Consider the following 13,883-nt stretch of genomic DNA (forward strand, 5'->3'; position numbering starts at 1 on the left):
CAATCTAAAAGTAAAACTAAACCTCTAGACTAGTTTAAAGTTTTAAACTGATTAACAATTTAGCACCATTAATGTTTTGTAATATGCTTATTGATATTAGACATTTTATATCGATAAAATGTTAAAAACATTAAAAACCCTTAAAAAGTAATTTAGATTTCAATTTTTTATTTTTATTTTTAATGTTTTTAACTTTTTATCGATATAAAATGTCTAATATCAGTAAGCATATTACAAAACATTAATGGTGTTAAATTGTTAATCAGTTTAAAACTTTAAACCAGTCTAGAGGTTTAGTTTTACTTTTAGATTGGAAACAATTAGGCGAAAATGCCGCTTCATTTAAATTTGCAAACAATATATTAGACTAATCATGAAATTAATTTTTTTCTGAAAATTTTCCGCAATTCGGAAAATTTCCTGGAACATTTTCCGCATTTTATTTTTCCGGAAAATTAACAACACTAAATTTAAATATATTTATTTTTACAGCGGGAAAGTGGAGCTATAAATGGGGTGGCAAAGTGGTTAACACTCTCGCCTCGCAGCAAGAGGGCCCGGATTCGATCCCAGCTTGTGGCCGTGGGTGAAAACCCGGAGCTACTCCTTCCACGTTGAGTTTGCAAACATCTCTTCCCACTGGATTTAATCCGTATTCTTCGGTTTCCCCTTCCATAAAAACTTGTTGAGGTTAACGGTAATAGTAAGTTTATTGAGCTGTTTTCTCGCGTGGCATGAAGGGCTTGCTACGGAATTTAACCCGGCCACCTGAATTAATGACATTAAAAGTCGCTAGATGACTTGGACCTAGTGTGGTGCCTTCGATATTAGCCTATCTGATTATAATTATTATTATAATAATAACAATAATAATAATTATTATTATAATTATTATTACTTTATAAGCATTATTATTATTATTATGCTTAATCTCATCCTACAAATTATTATGTTTAATCAAGAATGTATTTATTTACACTTAGGAAAAATGACTACGTTGAGACTACTTTTAGCGTTGCTAAATCAAATAAGCCCGGTATCCTTTTGGTTCCTTAAAACGGACCTCTTTTGAGACCATAGAAGCCATTCTCCCAAACTATAAATAAATACAGTCATAAAGAGATAAAAAAGGAGACATATACTTAAGATTCTAGAAGTGCTCGAACCACCGGACTTCTAATTATTATTTATTATTACTATTCAGAATTTACTTCTAGCCAGCCTTTTCCATAAGGGCTAAGTTATGTCGAAGACCTGCGCACACGTAATTTTCAGAAAACTGAAACGGAGTTAAGTTTCAACTCAAGCGATTTTGCAGGAAGGAGGAAAGGGTGATTCTGGGGGTCGAACGTGCGTAGGAAGAAACCTATAGAAAGGACAAAATCAGCGAGAGATACTTGGTGAAAATCTAATTAGAAGGGGATTAGGTGCTCAAATGAAAACATTTCCGCTTACCACCGGAGCGCCCCCCCCCCCCCTTTCTTTCGGTATCAGAAGAAATATAATTAAAGGCGCCCGCGAAGAAAGTTTCTCTTTTTTAATTAAAATTATTTCCCGCCGACGTGTTGGTACCCCTCCTCAACCTCGAGTGGCGTCGCGACGCTCGAGAACATAAAACACCGATTTAATCATATTTTGCAAAGATGATTAGCGGAAAGCTAAGTACCCTCCCCGCTTCTATACACGAGTATCAATTATGGAAATTTTAGACACACTGGTCCGAAAAACAGTCAAATTATTGCGACAAGTCTTTTATTGAAGTTTTGGGCTGTGCGAGTAGTGGTTTTAGGCAATCGAGTCGGTTATCGAGTATCAAATATTTTTTCATCGAGTAATATTGAAGTCGAGTAATATTGAAGTCGAGTAATATTGAAGTGGAGTAATATTGAAGTCGAGTAATATTGAAGTCGAGTAATATTGAAGTCGAGTAATATTGAAGTCGAGTAATATTGAAGTCGAGTAATATTGAAGTCGAGTAATATTGAAGTCGAGTAATATTGAAGTCGAGTAATATTGAAGTCGAGTAATATTGAAGTCGAGTAATATTGAAGTCGAGTAATATTGAAGTCGAGTAATATTGAAGTCGAGTAATATTGAAGTCGAGTAATATTGAAGTCGAGTAATATTGAAGTCGAGTAATATTGAAGTCGAGTAATATTGAAGTCGAGTAATATTGAAGTCGAGTAATATTGAAGTCGAGTAATATTGAAGTCGAGTAATATTGAAGTCGAGTAATATTGAAGTCGAGTAATATTGAAGTCGAGTAATATTGAAGTCGAGTAATATTGAAGTCGAGTAATATTGAAGTCGAGTAATATTGAAGTCGAGTAATATTGAAGTCGAGTAATATTGAAGTCGAGTAATATTGAAGTCGAGTAATATTGAAGTCGAGTAATATTGAAGTCGAGTAATATTGAAGTCGAGTAATATTGAAGTCGAGTAATATTGAAGTCGAGTAATATTGAAGTCGAGTAATATTGAAGTCGAGTAATATTGAAGTCGAGTAATATTGAAGTCGAGTAATATTGAAGTCGAGTAATATTGAAGTCGAGTAATCGAGTAATTGATTAAGGAGAAAGTTTCTTATTCGAGTAAAAAAAACCTCGAGTAATATTTTTAACGAGTCGGGTTACGAGTACTTGATTAGGAGCTGGTGTCATTATGAAATTAAATTTAAATGAAGTATAAAGTAACTTTCAATGCTGAAAAATATTCCTTTCATTTAAATGAACCACAGTTTCCACAACTTGGTAGGTGCAGCTTATTCGAGTAATCGGGTACCCGAATATGCAATTTTTGGTACTCGGTAATCGACGAGTATTCTCCAATTACCTATTCAGGGTCGAGTTCAAGTACTCAACCTCAAAAAAGGCTGAGTACTCGATGATGTTCGAGTACTCGCACAGCCCTATTGAAGTTCCGTTAATTAAAACGTCACGCGTTGTCCGTTCGGGGTTCAAGTTTCCTTTGAAATAACGGCTCCCGTTTTCCCGTAGCCTCCAACGGAAAAGCGATTTTGATATCAACGAATCGAGGATACCACTTATTTTTATTCACGCGTGTAAGGATAAATTGCGGAGTGGACAAAAAGGGACCGAAAAACAAGGAATATCAGATTTGGCCACGATTAGGGGAATAACAACGTCAGGTATTATCCTGGCGCCGGACAGTTTGGTCAAAGGGCGGCACGTAGGGTAAAATCTACGACCTTTGTACCCGAAAGCGAGTGTCGGATTGAGGCTCGAGACAATTTCTTTATCCAGTGGAAAGGTATAGCTACGAACGGGAGGAGGAACGTGCCGCCGGACGTAGACACGTTTCGAACGGTGGCCTCAACGAGGGCCGAAAGCGGATAAAAATATCGTCCGGAACGTGATATAAGGATGGAATTACAAGCTCCGATAACGGCTCGACGACGTACAAAAAAGATAATTCCGAAATCATCATAATAGAATGAGAAAATTCTTGGTCAGCGTTCTTAAATGGATAAATGCCTAATAGGAACACTTGGGGCTCCGCAAATTGAATTTTAAGCCTAATAAATGACGAAAACGATCAGATCGCCGAACAGTCACTAATGGTATGTATACGAATGAATAATTTCTTTAGCTCTCTCACTCTCTATGGGAACTTGGGAAGACTCACTTAATTCGCTCATCGCGTGCGCAGCGTCTCTTTTTTGGAAAATTCCACGTACGGAATACGGAAGGAAGCACTTTTTATACATTGCCTTCGCCTTTGTTGATTAATTATAAAGCGATTCGGTCAACGATAACAAATTTATAAAGAAATTTCAAATCCACTTTACATTAAATTTCGGTTCAATCGGCAAATATTTATATTTATAGTTTATTTATGGTTATAGTTTGATAACCATAAATAAATAAATTCATTTGAAGTAAAGAGAGACAATCGATTTTTCTTTTAAATTATACGTTAATTTGAAATATATTTGTACTTAATTAAACATAAAATATTTAATTTACTTATCATAAATATAAGTTATATTTATTGTAATATGTTTCGTTTTGTATTGTACATTTTAAAATTCTTAGATGAATTTGTAATCTTATTTAAATACGAATACTAATATTTCACAGTGTATCTCACAGAAAATTTACATAATACATATTTATTTTACATTTAGACAACGAACTAAAAAGCTTTTGAAAGGAAACAAATTTATAAATAAAATCTGGAAGCAACGTTCCCTTTCTCGCACACACCTAACACTAATGACGAAAAGTATACGGAGAAAAAATAAAAGATTAACTTACGCTCGACGTACTATATGATATAGAAATTTCCATCTTCCCTGTTATGCTAATATCCGGGGATAATTACCATTGTAAGTGGAACGAGAAATGAGTTATAGCGCAAAGAAAAAACAGAAGAGAAACTATAGGAAGAAGAGAGAACGGAGAACAGAATTTTCCGGCATGAATAAAAATTGGAGGACCGGAAAAAGGAGACTTTAAGCCGCATTTAGGGAACACGCCGTCGTGGAGAACGACGAGTCACCTAATAGTTCCGGAGCGAGTACGAAGCCGCGATATACCGGTATAAATGGGAATAGCCGATAACTAGGGGAGGCTAACTACAACGAGGAAGGCTGCTTCTCGTTTTATTCTTTTTTGTCATTTTGTTCCTCGCATAAATTTACGTCAGTCGCCAAAAAGAAAACCTATTTGCTCCGTAGCGACGAAAAAAGTAAACGGCTGCTATAGCTAGTAAAGGGCCAATGTCCTACAGAATGGTTACAAGGATTTTAATTCGGAAAGGGAAGATGGAGAATAGTGAAAAAAAAATAATTATTTAATTAGGGAAGAGTTTTCTTACTCTTTGATTAATCTTTTCACTCTCGGAGGCGGCCATCGTTACGGACAGAATTTCGGGAATTAAAAAAATAAAGGCATATTTAAATAGATAAATTGGTTTCTTAATCGAAAAGTTCCGTCAAAATAAACGAATTTGCTTGATTAGTTCGCGCGAATAAAAAAATTAGAACCGATTAATTGGCATTGGACTAATTTAAATGGTCAATTTTGTTAGTTCAATACCAGTATCCTAGCTTCCAATGGCGTTACCATTAACTATATTTTTAGTTTTCTTATTACGGAAGATATACTAGGATTTACTAGTACTACTTTCCGCAAATCGGAAAAATAATAAAAATTGAAACGTAAATTACTTTTTAAGGGTTTTTAACTTTTTATCGATATAAAATGTCTAATATCAGTAAACGTACTACAAAACATTAATAGCATTACATTTTTTATCAGTTTAAACTAGTCTAGAGGTTTAGTTTTACTTTCAGATTCGAAACAATGAGGCGAAAATGCCGCTTTATTTAAAATTGCAAACTATTACACTAATCATGGAATGAAAACTTTTTTATTTTTTTCGGAAAAGTACGGAAAATTTTCAGACTTACAACACTATTATAAAGTCAAGAAACCATGTTATCCTGACCCTTATTTCTCCTTTAAGCTTGTAAAACTGTTCCGACTAAATTTGTTTATGTCGAAAGGAGTCCTTATTTTCCCCTCGGGTTCGCGTGGTTGTTCTCGCGGGGAAAACGTGATATACAAGAGGTATAAAGTTTATGACAAAATCACAATGCAAGAAACGCGAGGTAGCCGCGGATATAACTCACTGCAAAATCAACCCACAGCTAAGCCAAGCCGGAGTATCTGGAAACTGAACAGCGTGGACTTTCGTTGCCATAGTTTCCGAATCTTGTATTTCAGCTACGCTACGAGAAGTAAGACAAATCCTGATTTACAGAGGGTAAAAGGTTTATATAACAGGCTGACTTACACGATTGGGAGTCGCAAACCTACAGTTAAAGCGGATAAAGTTTCGAAGGTACAATGAAATATTTACATATTTTTATATTAAACAAGACCATTGTGGAATATTTTTAACAAGATCGTGTAAAAGCGTGGTAATCTTAAAGTTTCGAAAACAATATTAAACGCGTATATTCGAAATGCGGTTAGATAAAATAGCTTTAATAGCGCTGTCAAAATGAAGAGATAAGCGACGTTACAATACGTTTACTTTGGCAGATACAGCTCTTTATTTCGCAGACAAAGTTCCTAAGACTCGGAAGAGTAAAAGGATAATATTTGGAAAGAGCGAGAGGAGTAAGCGTTTTTTCAAGCATTTCCCGTACGAAATGAAAATTTAATCAGGGGTGTGTAGGAACAAACGGGGGAGGAGGGGAACAAACGGGGGAGGAGGGGTCAAATACTAAATGTGGGTCACGTACGGTCCAAGCTAGTCTCGGACGCGAAAGAGATTAAAATTTTATTACCGGCTGGCGTAAAATAAACAGCGAAGGAAGGAAAAAATTCTCCGGCGAACCACTTTAGAGCTATTTTCCATTTTCGAAAAATAATTTATTTTTAGGATGAAGAGACGAAAGTTGGGGTACTCGGGCGCAATAAAATTTAACAAGCGCCATTTTAAACCGTAACACGGGGAATAAAACTCGACGAACATTTACGCGTGTTTGTTTAAATTCCGCCGAATGACCTACGCGATTTATCACCATCCGCGTACGACCGTTACAAAGAAAACAACGAGAATAGTCCAAACGGAACCGTAAATTTATAAACCGTAAACCATCGCCAAATTAAAAACAATAGAACCGTTCCCTCTTACTTCTTTCGCGGAATAATATCAAATGAAAGAAAAATAGGCACTAGCGATATACATCTTTTTTAATTTAAGGGATGAAAATCTCATTTCAAATTCCGTTCATTCTAACAATAGCGAAATGAAGGGGAAAAAATGTCATCGTAATAAAACGGTTCGCCGAAAAAGAGGGGCCAAACGTTTCACGGACTAATAACGGAGTCGGCAAAAATTCGAGCGCCCACGAAAAAGAAATTTGTGAACGGCGGAAAAGAAGTTGGAATTCGGGTGAAGAGGAAAAATTGGTTTCGTCGCGAATGTTCAGTTACAAAAATTAATTCGCGACGAGAAGTCCGAACCTGAATGGCGAACTTGGGATTTTCAACGCGATCGAGTTCGGGGTCAATCTTCAGCGAGTGTCTTTTTCTCTTCCCCTTTAATAAAGAGATACTACCGTCCCATCGAAACTACACGGCTCCTTCGACTAATTTCAATTTCCGTCGGTACATACAGGTGTCAAGTGGATTCGTACCCAATTCCACTCTCTCCCTCCCTGTAGTAGTTTCCAAGAACCCAATTTTTTTCATCACCTTAAGCCAGCGCAAAAACTCTCCAAACTGTACGTTTAGTTTCGGCAGACACCTCTCAAATTGATTTGGAAAGGAGGAACTTTAATTTCTCTCTCTTCGACTCTGTCTATCGAACGAAAAAGGCGCCATTTTATTTTTCGTCTTAAATAAACGGTGAGCCTAAACCAACACCCAAATGGAGTGACCCGACTTTCATTTACTTTTTCTTCCGCGATACGGCAGTGTTCTAAGCCGTTCTCGACTCCAATGTTGATTTTGACGATCCGCCCGCGTACCTAACCCAGCCTAGGTGAAAAATAGGCGAGCGAATTTCAGTTCATCCTCCAGCCGGGAGTGGCGCTATACAGGGTGTTCACTAAAATATGGACCAGGGTGAATTTCGAGTTAATGGTAATGTGACGAAGAACAACTTTCTTATGCGAATTTTTGCTCTAAACCTAATGGTTCTCGAGATAAGTCTAGTATGACCTTGAAGACATGGTTCAAGGTCATACAATTTTCCTAATATTAAAATCTCCCACCACGATGAGATAGTCTAGCAAATTTCGACAATGTAACACGGCTTGTTTTTGAGTAATTAGCTCTTTCTCGCAATTTTCCCTTTTAGGACCTTTGTGATTTTGGTAAATTTATCTCGATTTCCTATTGGTCGAATCCGATTGTGTCTACGCTATTTAGACCTAAGACGTGACGGGGAACACTTTTCTAATTGGAACCAACTTTCTAACACTTACGGTTGTCGAATTTTTGGATGACCTTGAAGACACGATTCAAGGTCATCGAAATTTCCATAGAAGGTTTCCTCCTACACACTCTACGCGACTTAAAAATTTCAAATTCGTACCTAAAACTGTTTTGGAGATATTCGGCCTGGTCCATATTTTAGTGGACATCCCTGTATAGGTGAAGGACGAAGAGGAGAAGAGACATCATTCCTTCTTACGTTCCCGGCTCAATCTATACGAAGTCAAAGGAAAGACAATCGTGACGGAGGAGCTTATTCCAAAGTCGCCGGAGCGAAGGCTACTTGGGACGGCGGAGGAAAAGTGGATGAAGCTTCCTAACCCCTGGAATCCCGTAGAAGAAACGCGCTTTAAAGGCCGCTCGATACCACCTCGCGCTACGATAAAGGCCGCTTAAAGAGGTAAAGTCAGCCGGAGTGCCGGGCCGCGTAAGTCGTCCGGTGATCGTAACGAGATAGCGCTGGCTAAAACTAAGGTTGGCGCGCCAATCGCTTTCCCATCTCGGACTTTTTTCAATTTAACTCGGAAAGAGACGGATCCCATTAGAATGTCGTCATTTATCTCCCTTTGAAGGCAGACCCGGATTGGGGCTGGGACCCCGACGAAGACAAAAAGTGTCGCGACATCAATATCGGTCCTCGGATTAACCGAGGGAGGCTGGGAGTCGTCCAACGCGGCCATCCTCGGGTGTCGTCTCTTTCGACTCCGCGGGGATTTTTAGAAAGACCGGGATTAAGCGGGCTAGATAGCTTTAGAGACTTGGCGGACAGATAAGATAACCTACACACTCCCGTATCCGCTTTTCTCCCGGAACCCGCTACTTCTATACGTCATCGGCCGCGCGGACGGTAGTATCACGGAGTTCGCGTCTTGTAATGGCGACGGACTCGTCCGCTAACGGGGGCTCAATCTGGGAATAGGGCGAGTGTAGGGTTTAAACGTCCGTGTCGTATCCAGATAAGACCGTAAAGTAAATGAATCGCTACGCCCATAGAGCTTCCCAATTTCGCCATATTTTAAGGGGCGGACAAGGGGAAATGTTGACTTCCAAAACCACTTCCTATATTACGCATTTAAAAAAAAACAAGATGTCACGGACATCTAAGTACCCACAATCTCCCCGATGTATTAACTGTATTTTAAATATTAAATTTCAACAAATTTCCAATCACCTTGTACATAACAAGGCGTTTGGATAAGAAATATCCGTTTTATAACCGCTAATATTATTCATAAACAGTTAACCGAAATTTTTATGAATAATTGAAATTTTGGCGGTTAATTTATCTGTTCCGACGAGCTCTAAACAAACCCAAGAGAAAATTTATTGAATTAATTAAATAATTCTTCGAGTTACCTGGTTTTGGAAATAAGGTAGCGAAAGGCGAACACGTTAATTTAAATTATTTTTTAAACAAACCGAATTTCTCGAGTTAGCTGGTTTTGGAAATGAGGTAGCGACAGTTTTGGAGTTAGAGGGCGCCTAAATCAATTGGTACGAAATTCGAATATCACAATAGCGCCTACGCGGGTCGGTTGGGTCCCGCGAATTGGCCAAAAACCTCACTTAAAATTAAAATTTGTTAATGCAACCGAAAAGGTAGTTAAAAATAATCAGTAATAACTAAAAATATAGTTTACAAATAAGTCAGTCTTAGTTTAAAAAAGTTATGCACATTTTAAGTTGAAAATCGCCAGAAATTAAATTACCTTTGTATCTCTACCCTACCGCTAGAAATCGTGCGAACACCGACAGCGGCGGAAGACACCATACCTTTAGGATTGCGTGTAAAAAAGAAAAATATTTTAATATTTTAGCGAAATAGAAAGTTTCTTTTTCGTATTAATTTATTAGAGCAGTGTAAGGACTCGCGTACAAGTAGAGACTTTTAAAGTTCCGAAGAAGATTTTTATCAATAAACGCCAATTTTAAAAAGGAGACAAGTTGAGCCGCTAGATAAAAACATCCCCGAAACTAATCTTATTCACGTGAAGAGGAAATAGAGTTCGATAAAGCCTTGGTCGGAGCTTTAGCAACAAATGATCAAAATAACCGCATTCGTCTGTTTACGTTAAGCTATTTACTTTCGAATAGTTTACCTCCTTTAGTAAATAGCTATAGGCAACGGAGAAATACGAATTGATAAAAGAGTTAAATTTATGGAATTTTCTCCAAACTTATGTAAATATAATATACGGGTTAAGTCCGCGCTAGGAAACGTATACGGGGAACGTGGGAATGTAGACGTTGCTTTTTCTCCTCATGCTGTTTATTCTACACGTTTCCTCTACGCGTTTTCTAGCGCGGGCTTAATATCTTTACGACCTTCACGGTTTCTGAACATTTCTGAGTAATTTCGAGTTTGCATAATGAAATATTTTGACATTAATTTGTCTTCTTTTCATTTACGAGAATGAAAACGGGGGAAAAATCGATAGTAACTATATGACGATATATTCTTGTCATTATCGAAAAATGCGCCGCTTAAAAACGACGATTTTAGAGCGTTGAAAAGAGTCGGGGTAGGCGCCAAAAAAATCACCGTCCATGTATATAAAGAAATCAAAAATTCCAAATTTACCGCTACCGAAAAACTATTTCGATTCGGGTCGCAAAGCCCTAAATCCTTTAATACTGAAAACGTGTCCGATTTTTTTTTAAAAAGGAAAAGAGGCAGAGAATATTGGGGATTTATATATTTTAGCTTTGTACCCCTCTCGAGAGAGAGCTAGAGATGAAAAATTCCGCCTCTAAGCTCGCGAAATTTCCATATTTATGCCGATATTTTTATATACGTATAACTCGGAAATGCGGGAAGTTTTGTCTAAAATTAACCTACCAGCGGCTGTAGAAGTGTTCGATTAGCAATACACCATTGCTCTGGGAGAAGCTCCCTACCATGGACACGATAATTAACGAGAAATAGATTTTTAATTATACAGAAAAACGCCCAGGAGCGATAGTAAGTTGGTTAGAGAGAGGATTGCGAATACATAAGATTCCCGCGAGGGATTTATAGGAGGCTTAAGTACCAAATGCATCACTATAAGTCGCGACGGGGACAGAGAAAAAAGTTGCTATACATGCCAGGACCTATTTTGCTTGATTGGCAAACGTCGCGTAATACGCAATTGCATCGCATTCTGTAGCCTTTAAGAGGAGCAGAATATTGCTGAGAACGACATAAGGGAGCCTGGGCCCAGTTGAGAAAGTATAACGAGCTCCGTTGTACTCTCACGGCGGAAGAAGATGAGATGGGGAGGCCCCTAGTGGCCACCGACTGCACTACGCGGTTGATAAGAATCTCACCAGACACTACGTCCACGTTATAAAGGCCATAAACTTTACCCTCCTCGCGATGATCGAACGAAGGGAGAAGTAATTCGAGCGAAAGAGGTAGGTCCCTTTTCCTAATGGAGAAAAAGGGAAGATATTTCGGCGTCAGCGATTGTTAGACGTTTCATACGTCAAAATCGCTAATAATGACGTATAACGGAAATAATAGCTTTCCCTTTCTATCTACCAAAATGGCGCGCCTCCAAACCTTATCGCAGTCCGCCGCACCAGCGAATCAACTTACTTAAGGGGTTCGCGAAAGCGGAAGAAAACAGATTGCTAAATAGTAGGATTCTCCCAACTTTAGGCGCTCCCATCCCATTATACAAAGAAGCAGACTGAAACTTCCAAAGTTATGACAATTCTCAACAGAATTTTCGGATTTCAAATCCCTGACTTATCCAGGTTATCACTGACCAATTTATGGCAATATCACTGACCAATTTGCGGCAATATCACTGACCAGTTTGGGGCAATATCACTGACCAATTTGCGGAAATATCACTGACCAATTTGCGGCAATATCACTGACCAATTTGCGGCAATATCCCTGACCAATTTGCGGCAATATCCCTGACCAATTTGCGGAAATATCCCTGACCAATTTGCGGCAATATCCCTGACCAATTTGCGGCAATATCCCTGACCAATTTGCGGCAATATCCCTGACCAATTTGCGGCAATATCCCTGACCAATTTGCGGCAATATCCCTGACCAATTTGCGGAAATATCCCTGACCAATTTGCGGAAATATCCCTGACCAATTTGCGGAAATATCCCTGACCAATTTGCGGAAATATCCCTGACCAATTTGCGGAAATATCCCTGACCAATTTGCGGAAATATCCCTGACCAATTTGCGGCAATATCCCTGACCAATTTGCAGCAATATCCCTGACCAATTTGCGGAAATATCCCTGACCAATTTGCGGAAATATCCCTGACCAATTTGCGGAAATATCCCTGACCAATTTGCGGAAATATCCCTGACCAATTTGCGGAAATATCCCTGACCAATTTGCGGAAATATCCCTGACCAATTTGCGGAAATATCCCTGACCAATTTGCGAAAATATCCCTGACCAATTTGCGGCAATATTCCTGAACAATTTGTGGCAATATCCCTGACCAATTTGCGGCAATATTCCTGAACAATTTGTGGCAATATCCCTGAACAATTTGATAATATTCCTCGGGAAAAGGTGCCAGGCACGAGAGCGCGAGAGAAGAGACTTCATTTTTCGCCAACTATATTCGGAATATTCTCTGCGATGCAAAGTTTGCTGACTAATAAAATCTCTTGACTATTTTCCCCAATTGGGAAATCCCTGACTTATAAAGGTTAGTCAGGTCCATTCTCCGATCGCCCACATGCATTATTGATTGTATTTAATGTTAATATACAATAATCACGCAGTTTTTAATAGTGGGTTCAAATAGGCTTTTGCAAATAACAAGTTTACGTAATAAAGTCAACATCTCTTATGAAATTGCCATCACGTCGAAAAGGGCTAAAATAAGAATTCGAAATTAAAGTTCAAAGAAGAGTTCGTCTCGGGGTTAAATATTTCATAAATATACCTTTATACCTTCCTGGCTAGGTAAATATTTCTTTCGCTTTCGGGGAGTTAAAAGTCCACCGAGATTGGCGAATACAATTATTTTCCACAAAACAAAGAAAAAAATAATCAGATTTATCTTTCTGGCGGATTAAAAGAGTGGGGATGAGCGAGGAACAATTAAAAACGGGTCGCGGCTCTCCGGGGAATTACGCCAAAGAGCGCAAACGAGAAACTTAAAAAATTAGTCAATTATTTTATTTGAAGAAGCGCCAAAAATTTAAAACCGAAAAAAAAACGGACGCTTTTAAAAAATGGCCATCCGGAAGTACTAGAACCAACTCGTTTTAGTCGAGTTCGAAATTAATCGGGTAAGAGAAACTAAGCGAATAAAATTAAGATTAATTTAAAACACAGTAATTGAATTTAAGGTACACGTATTCACCGTAAATGGATCATCACTCAATTTTGTTTGCTTCGCTAATCGAAATAAAACAGTTAGACACACCCAAAATTAATTACGGTTATGTTTAAACAATAAAGTAGAACCCTAGTGTGGTGAAAAACAGTTCATCAATTTTCCACAACAGTAAAGCACCTCCTTCCTTTTACATTTCTAGTGTGGAAAAACGGTATAAAACTACACGGTGTTTTTAAAGCTTAACCAAAACAGCAACAATAATTAGTTACGTTAAATATTACCTACACCAAATTAGGCGAAAAATATAAGCTTATTACTAATAGATACAAAATGGACAATCGCATTTATTAATATCATTTACCAAGGCCATAAAATACCAAGTTAAGCTGCACGACGAGGTATATAGCCTTGATCAGAGTGGCGAAAATACCGAAAACATATTGGAATGGTGACCGAAGTTATCGAAACAGCGCTCAAATCGAGTCAAATAAAAGCTAATTTCCATCCCCGTCTTTTGACGCTAGAGGTCGGTAACGGTTAATCATTATCCATGTTTAAATTGATTTTTTTCGGGAAAAAATGTAAACAAA

At 38.1% G+C, this 13,883-nt stretch overlaps 1 protein-coding gene across 3 annotated transcripts in view; it reads right to left on the reverse strand.

Annotated features, from left to right (window-relative positions):
• LOC149941086 (tyrosine-protein phosphatase 69D-like) overlaps positions 1 to 13,883 on the reverse strand; it is a 440,950-nt gene that overhangs the window by 164,862 nt on the left and 262,205 nt on the right. The window lies entirely within an intron of this gene.

The sequence above is a fragment of the Leiobunum rupestre genome, chromosome 6 (genome assembly GCF_980474605.1).
Source record: "Leiobunum rupestre chromosome 6, qqLeiRupe1.1.hap1, whole genome shotgun sequence".
Classification (NCBI taxonomy): domain Eukaryota; kingdom Metazoa; phylum Arthropoda; class Arachnida; order Opiliones; family Sclerosomatidae; genus Leiobunum; species Leiobunum rupestre.